Raw genomic sequence first — 6,809 nt, 5'->3', positions numbered from 1 at the left:
TTGTCTCAAAAGGGCACTTGTTAAAGATGATGTTCTGCACTACAGGAACACTGTAGCTTAAAGGAATATAGTATATCTAGAGGGCTTCACACCACACCTTCTCAAGCTGGTCTGTTTGTATTCACAGAAACCACCATGCATTTGGTGCTATCTGGCACAACATGACGTGGTGACAGTTTAAGTAATTACCACTTCCTAAAGGTCTTGGTTGCTTGCTTCAGCCTCTACCCCCACAATCACAGAGAGGGCCTCAGGAACTTCCCAACAGCTTAATAAGCTTATATGCCACTTGCTAATATAGGCAATTTAATAATAACAGAGGTAGATTGATTTAATTTTTTTCTGTATTCATCCCTCTAAGGTGTTCTACTGTTCCCTGATGCTTAGACATATGTAAACGTTCCAGCCTGGTGTTTTCCCTCATTGATGACATTTTGGCTGCCCTTCCAACTATAGGAACAGTGTGCTTTACTGCAGACATTTTGCAGCTCAGTCAGTCGATAGACCTCTAAAGTATGTTCAGATCAGGGACTTAAAAAAATCGTAAAAGTAAAGGTTAGTTTATTATTATTGACCACCAGGATATACTGAACATGTAGCAACACACAGCAACACCCCTGGTGCGCTAATGCCTCTCAAATATCCAACATATATCCTGTGCGTTGACAATGGACGGCGTACGTTAAAAGTGTTCCATGATATACCGTGTCTTTTTAGGCCACTTGAGTAAATGAATCTGGGCTGGTGTACAGCCCCTCCTCCCCCCTGCCTCCCCCTGCTTCCTGAGATATTTTGTTTATGACTGTGGAGAGGGCTCACCGGCAGGCTCAATAAAAATGGACCCGAATAAAACTAATTAGCCCCAAATAGACTGGGATGCTGGTCCATAGCTTTTGGCATTCCAAGTTTATTTATTTGGTGTATGTGTGTGTGTGTATGGATGTGTGTGTGGATGTTTATGCGTATGTGTATGTGTGTGGGAGAGAGAGAAGAGGGGTGTGTGTGTGTGTGTGTGTGTGTATGTGAGAGTGTGAGTCTGTCTCTATGCAAGTGGGTATGTACATATTTCCTGAGTGAAAGTGTGAGTGTGTGTGTGTGTGTGTGTGTGTGTGTGTGTGTGTGCATGTGTGTGTTCCTGCATTTCCAGTCCACTTCTGCCTTTTTCCTTTTGCTGGTTGCAGCTATAGATCAAAAGTGTAAACACTCCTCTCCCCTGATATTTATACCCGTTTTAATCCATTCGCCTGGCGCTGAGTCAACCTCGCGCTAGCCTCAAAACACGCGGATAAAAATGTCTCCTCCTGTAATGCACCGCAGGGAGAGCCGGCCCGGCACAAGCTACTGCTAAATGAATGGATCTGCGATCTCGGAAAAAAAGTCAAGTGTGTGTGTGTGTGTGTGTGTGTGTGTGTGTGTGTGTGTGTGTGCGCACGCACGCGTGCGTGTGTGTTTGCATGAGAGAGAGAAAGAGAGAGAGAGAGGGAAAGTGTGACTGAAATCAATACAGTAATGAGCAGATTGTTGAAACGTGTCGATGTGAAGAGTGAATAGCTATTAGACATTCACTTGGCTACTTTAGCCGGCTGTGTATGTATGTGTGTGTGTGTGTGTGTGTGTGTGTGTGTGTGTGTGTGTGTGTGTGTGTGCGTAAGTGCATGGAGAATATGTGTTTGCGTCTGTATTATGTCAGTCTTTGATTACGGGTAAATGTTTTCTTTTTCTTTCCATCTGTATGCATCAGTGTGTGTGTGTGTGTGTGTGTGTGTGTGTGTGTGTGTGTGTGTGTGTGTGTGTGTGTGTGTGTGTATGCATGTATGTATTGTCTCAGATATTGGTTTTCCATGACAGCTTTCCACTGTTTTTCTGTTGTGTTTGTGTGTGTGTGTGTGTGTGTGTGTGTGTGTGTGTGTGTGTGTGTGTGTGTGTGTGTGTGTGTGTGTGTGTGTGTGTGTGTGTGAAAGACCTTCCACCTACCGCCACCTGTGTCAATGAGCCAGCTCCTCTCCCTTTGTATACCAGAGGCCTACATAGACTTTATAGAAGGCTAACAAACACAAGTCCTGGAGGCCCTAAGACACAGAAAACCCCATCAGAGAAGAAAGTCTGAGTAAGTACATCACCTGGGCAGGTAAACAAATAATGGTTGACATGTGGCAGTGGCATGAGGTGGACATTACTGAATAAACAAGGCACTTCAAGGCAGTGGTAGTTTAGCTGAGTACTTGGACCCCCATTTCCTTCCTCTGACTTTCGTCTCCCTACTGCAGCCAAAAGGGTTGGAGGGCAGATGTAAAACTGAACCACCACCCCGCCTCACCCTGATCTAGGAGTATAGTAAGTAAGTATACTCTTTTGATCCCTTGAGGGAAATTTGGTCTCTGCATTTATCCCAATCCGTGAATTAGTGAATCACACTCAGCACACAGTGATGTGAAGCACACACTAATCCCGGCGCAATGAGCTGCCTGCAACAACAGCGGCGCTCGGGGAGAAGTGAGGGGTTAGGTGCCTTGCTCAAGGGCACTTCAGCCGTTTCTACTGATCGGGGTTCGAACCGGAAGTCTGAAGCGCTAACCAGTAGGCCACGGCTGCCCCCAAGAGTATATGTAAATGTGTAGTGCACAGGCTGTGGGTTGCTTGTCTGTGTTTATGTTCATTTAATAGCTTTCTCTCTGTAGATAGGGATGGGTGAGTGTGCAGCCACTGACCTGCTCTCGGTTGTTAAGCTAGGAACTTGTTTTCATGGCAGATTCACACCTGTACCAGAAACCACCTGAAATGGCTTCACAGACCACAAGTGGACCTCAGACCGCTGGTCGAAAATCTCTGTTCTAGATCGCTGTCTGGAATCTAGAGTAATGTTGGCGTTCTCCTGATGCTCCAAATGTTTCATGGATCCACCATCTTTGCAGTCCCCTTTTCCTTTGCCTCTGAGAACAACAGTTCACTTCTTACTGTCTGGGAGGCCCAAATAGACACAGTATACTTCTACTTCAACTACGAAATTTAAACTGATGTTAGGGAAAAAAAGAGATTCCTTGATAAACTGCGCACCACCACACACATAGACTCACTCAGACATACTGTACATCTTATTAAATTTCAAACCATAGAGCTTGGCGGTGACATCAAAAGTGTGAGGTTTGTCTTATAAAGTGGGTATATTCTTCCTTCCTGATCTCAGGGGACAGCCAATAAAGAATAACTGATGTTGTTGATTTTTTTTTTCTTTCAGCACACAAAAAAGGATGACGTTTGATGTTTTGAGTTCATTTTTTCCAACACTCTGCTTCGGCAATCAAAGAGTCGGAATAGAGAGTTTGGGGGCACACTATTACTGATAGTATCACTCTTTTGCCTCCTCAGAATTGCTCCTCCGGTGTATGTGTGTGTGTGTGTGTGTGTGTGTGTGTGTTTGTCTTCGGTTTGACTTTCAACACTGTTTCTCTTCTCTCTCTCTCTCTCTCTCTCTCTCTCTCTGTCTGTGTCTGTCTCTCTCCTGGACTGACTGGTACAGCTTGGATAACAGGAGCTGCAAATATAAGTCGGCTGAAGCCCTACGTGAGTATACTACCAAATCTTAAATGCTTTGTGTGCGGGCATGTGTGCTTTGTGTTTGTAAGTGTATGAATATGGGTGTGTGTGTGTGTGTGTGTGTGTGTGTGTATGTGGCTATTGGTATGTGTGTGTGTGTCTGTGTCTGTCTTACTGTTTGGTCTTCCACTTTCACTCTGTCTTTGTGGGCCTGTCTCTCTCTCTCTCTCTCTCTCTCTCTCTATCTCTCTCTCTCTCTTTCTGTGTATGTGTGTCTTCCTTACAATTATATGAGTGTGTGCATGTGCTAGTGTGTATGCACTGTATGTATGTGGCTATTTGTTTGTGTGTGCTGTATGTGCTTTCTACTTTCTCTCTTGTCTTCATCTGTCTTTGAATGTGTGTGTGTGTGTGTGTGTGTGTGTGCCACCTCTCCTTTGGCGTTTGAGCAGCCTGACAGTGGAAGTGCCACTACCACCTCAGGGCTCACTCCGAAAACAAACCCTGTCTGTCTCGCTGTGCTATTTAGGGCAGGCACAGCCAAGGTCAGCCGTCCTCCTTAATGCAAGTCCAACAAAAGAGCCAATTTAGCCCCAATCAGGACCCAAGGTAGCCCCAGGAGTGCCCTACTAAACTGTTATGAATCTTGTCAGGTCGGTAATGGGAACGGCAGTCAGATTAAAACCCTGTTTTCACCGAGCGGATGTCAATGAGAAGGCTGTTTCCCTCAAAACACAAACACCCAGCTCTCCACACACACACACACACACACACACACACACACTTGAACACATCTGTCACACATGCCCTTGAGATGCTCTCACCACTAAAGCTTGAAATGATGGACAGACTCTGCACACGCGCATGCAGGCACACACACACACACACACACACAGACCACGCCAGAACAAGACAGGAAAAGAGAGACAATTGGGTCAGGGAAGGTGAAGAAAGAAAGATTAAAGGATGATAAAAAACCACCACCGATTTAAAAAAAAAAAATCACATTAAAGAACTAGAGCACCCGCACTAAGAGCCACTGGGCTTCATTAGGCGATGTGCTCCTCTGACATTACAGAGCCGTGCTATCGCTAACTCAGGCTAATGCTCGCTCATTCACACTGCCCATCTCCTCGGGGCCCGAGGCCGAGCCCAACCTCTGACAGTGTGTGACAGCGGCGTTAATCAGGCCGCTGCCTGTCTCATCTAACAAACTTGTCTCCCTCCACAGGTGTGAGACCCCGCTGTCTGACAGGGCTTCATGCCGAGCGCGACGTTGTGTCTTAGCACCATCCACACGCAAAAATGCCCCATGTCCCAGCCAGGAGTCATTAAGAATGTGTGGAAAGAAATGTGTTAGGGTTGTGGAAGACATACACTGGTCACAAACTAATAAGGAAGCAAAGAATATGAAGAAAAAAAAAGAAAATTATAAATTGCATTTAAAATATATAATCAAAAATATATCAAATGTGACATGATGAAAACATTTTCAAATGAAGCATTCTTGAAAGCCTAAGTCAGTGTTATGACTTGCTCATTACTATATGTTTATGTTCTGTCGGTATGCGTGTGCTTTCGTGTGTGTGTGTGTGTGCATGTGTGAGTGTGTGCATTTTTAATGTATTTATATGATTATTCAGCCGAGCCCGGGGCAGCGATGGCGAGACGGGAGCACTAATTGAATGTGAAGGGGCGAGTTTAGACTCCCATATGCCCGGCGCGCGGCTGCCAGGAGGCATTACGCCGGGGTCGCGCCCAGATTGGCTCCGTGTGTGAGCGCCGCCGCCGCCACGGAGGCCAAGGAGTCACCTGCCAGCCAAGTGCACCGCGGTCCCCCATGGGGCCTCCGGACAGGGGCCCACTGATAGGATGTCAATCAGGGGCAGCGAGGCTATTTTAACAAGAAATCCACCACTGCTGTTGTGTCAGTGTGTGTGTGTGTGTGTGTGTGTGTATGTGCGCACATGTGTGTTTGATGTGCTTTGTGTGTATGCATGTTGGGCAAAGGGTGTTTCTGTCTCAGATTTGGGTTAAAACAGAAAAAGTGAGTATTGCCCATGCATGTGGATATGCACATGTGTTTGTGTTAAAGAGGGTGTTGTGTTTGTATATGCTAGGATGTGGTGTGGGTGTTTGCATGTGTGTGTGTGTGTGTGTGTGTGTGTGTGTGTGTGTGTGTTTGTATGTGGCGTTTGTGGATTCAATTGCTCTGTGTTTGTGTTTGAGTGTTTTCCATCATCATCCAGTCCCAGCCCAAGGTCAAACCCAAATGGCATTTAAATCAGTCGCGCCTCACTTCTCGACCGCGGCACTCAAATGGCGGACGTTTTGCATTTTCATTTTCAAGGGAAATACGAGGGGAGACCACAAAGCCAGCAGCACCCCGCCCCCGCCTCGCACACCGATACTCCGGAGTGGAATTCTCTGGATCGTTCCGTGACACTCCTTTTTAAAGACGCGCCTCACCCAAACTGGCATGTGCTCTGATCTCACAGTTTCCAGTGTAGAATCCCCCTTTGAGCTCTCCGATGGCGCAGACATCGGTAAGACAAGACTTGTGTACGTACCCTTGCGTATGTTTATCAGGAGCTGTCAATCACCCGAGAGGGGCCAAGTAAATAACAGTGACACACAGGGCACTTTTGACCTCCTCAGGTGACATTTTTGTCTTTCCATCAATTCCTGACCGCAGGAGGATTTGTCACTGTAGACGGGCTGCGGTCTATAGTTTATGGCTGCTCTATAATAAACAGAAAAGGTCAGGCCTTTGACATACAGTTTTATTAGGCTTTGTGTTTGTGTGTGTGTGCATGTGTGTGCGTGTGTGTGTGTGTGTATATGTGTGTATTGAAATGCTACAGTGTGCGCTTTGTTTGTTTTTATATTCGACTCGCTCATAACAAAGAGAATACATTTGTCCTCTGCATCTCGACTCAGCTTGCATTCTTCAGAGAACAAAAGCAATTTGTTTGAATAATTAATATGGTAAAGACTCCCCCATCAACTCACTTCAGATGCACTGCTTACTCACCCTACTCTTTCCTCCTCTCTCTCTCTCTCTTTCTCTCTCTGTCATTCTCCTCTTTCTCACTCTTAATTTTCGTTCTCTCTCCCCCTCATCCTCTGTCTGTCACTGGCTTCTTTTCTCTAGCTTATTTTCTCTCCTTCTTTTCCTCCCTCCCTCTGATTCTCTCTTTTTCTCCTTCCAGTGGAGTCCTTCTCTCACAGTCTCCTCAACCGCACACACACACACACACACACACACACACACA

Source organism: Alosa pseudoharengus, unplaced genomic scaffold, assembly GCF_046254945.1.
Source record: "Alosa pseudoharengus isolate Yale_2024_CS ecotype anadromous, Long Island Sound unplaced genomic scaffold, YU_APseudo_1.1 YU_APseudo_1.1_scf_19, whole genome shotgun sequence".
Taxonomy (NCBI): Eukaryota; Metazoa; Chordata; class Actinopteri; order Clupeiformes; family Clupeidae; genus Alosa; species Alosa pseudoharengus.
This window is presented reverse-complemented; position numbering follows the sequence as displayed.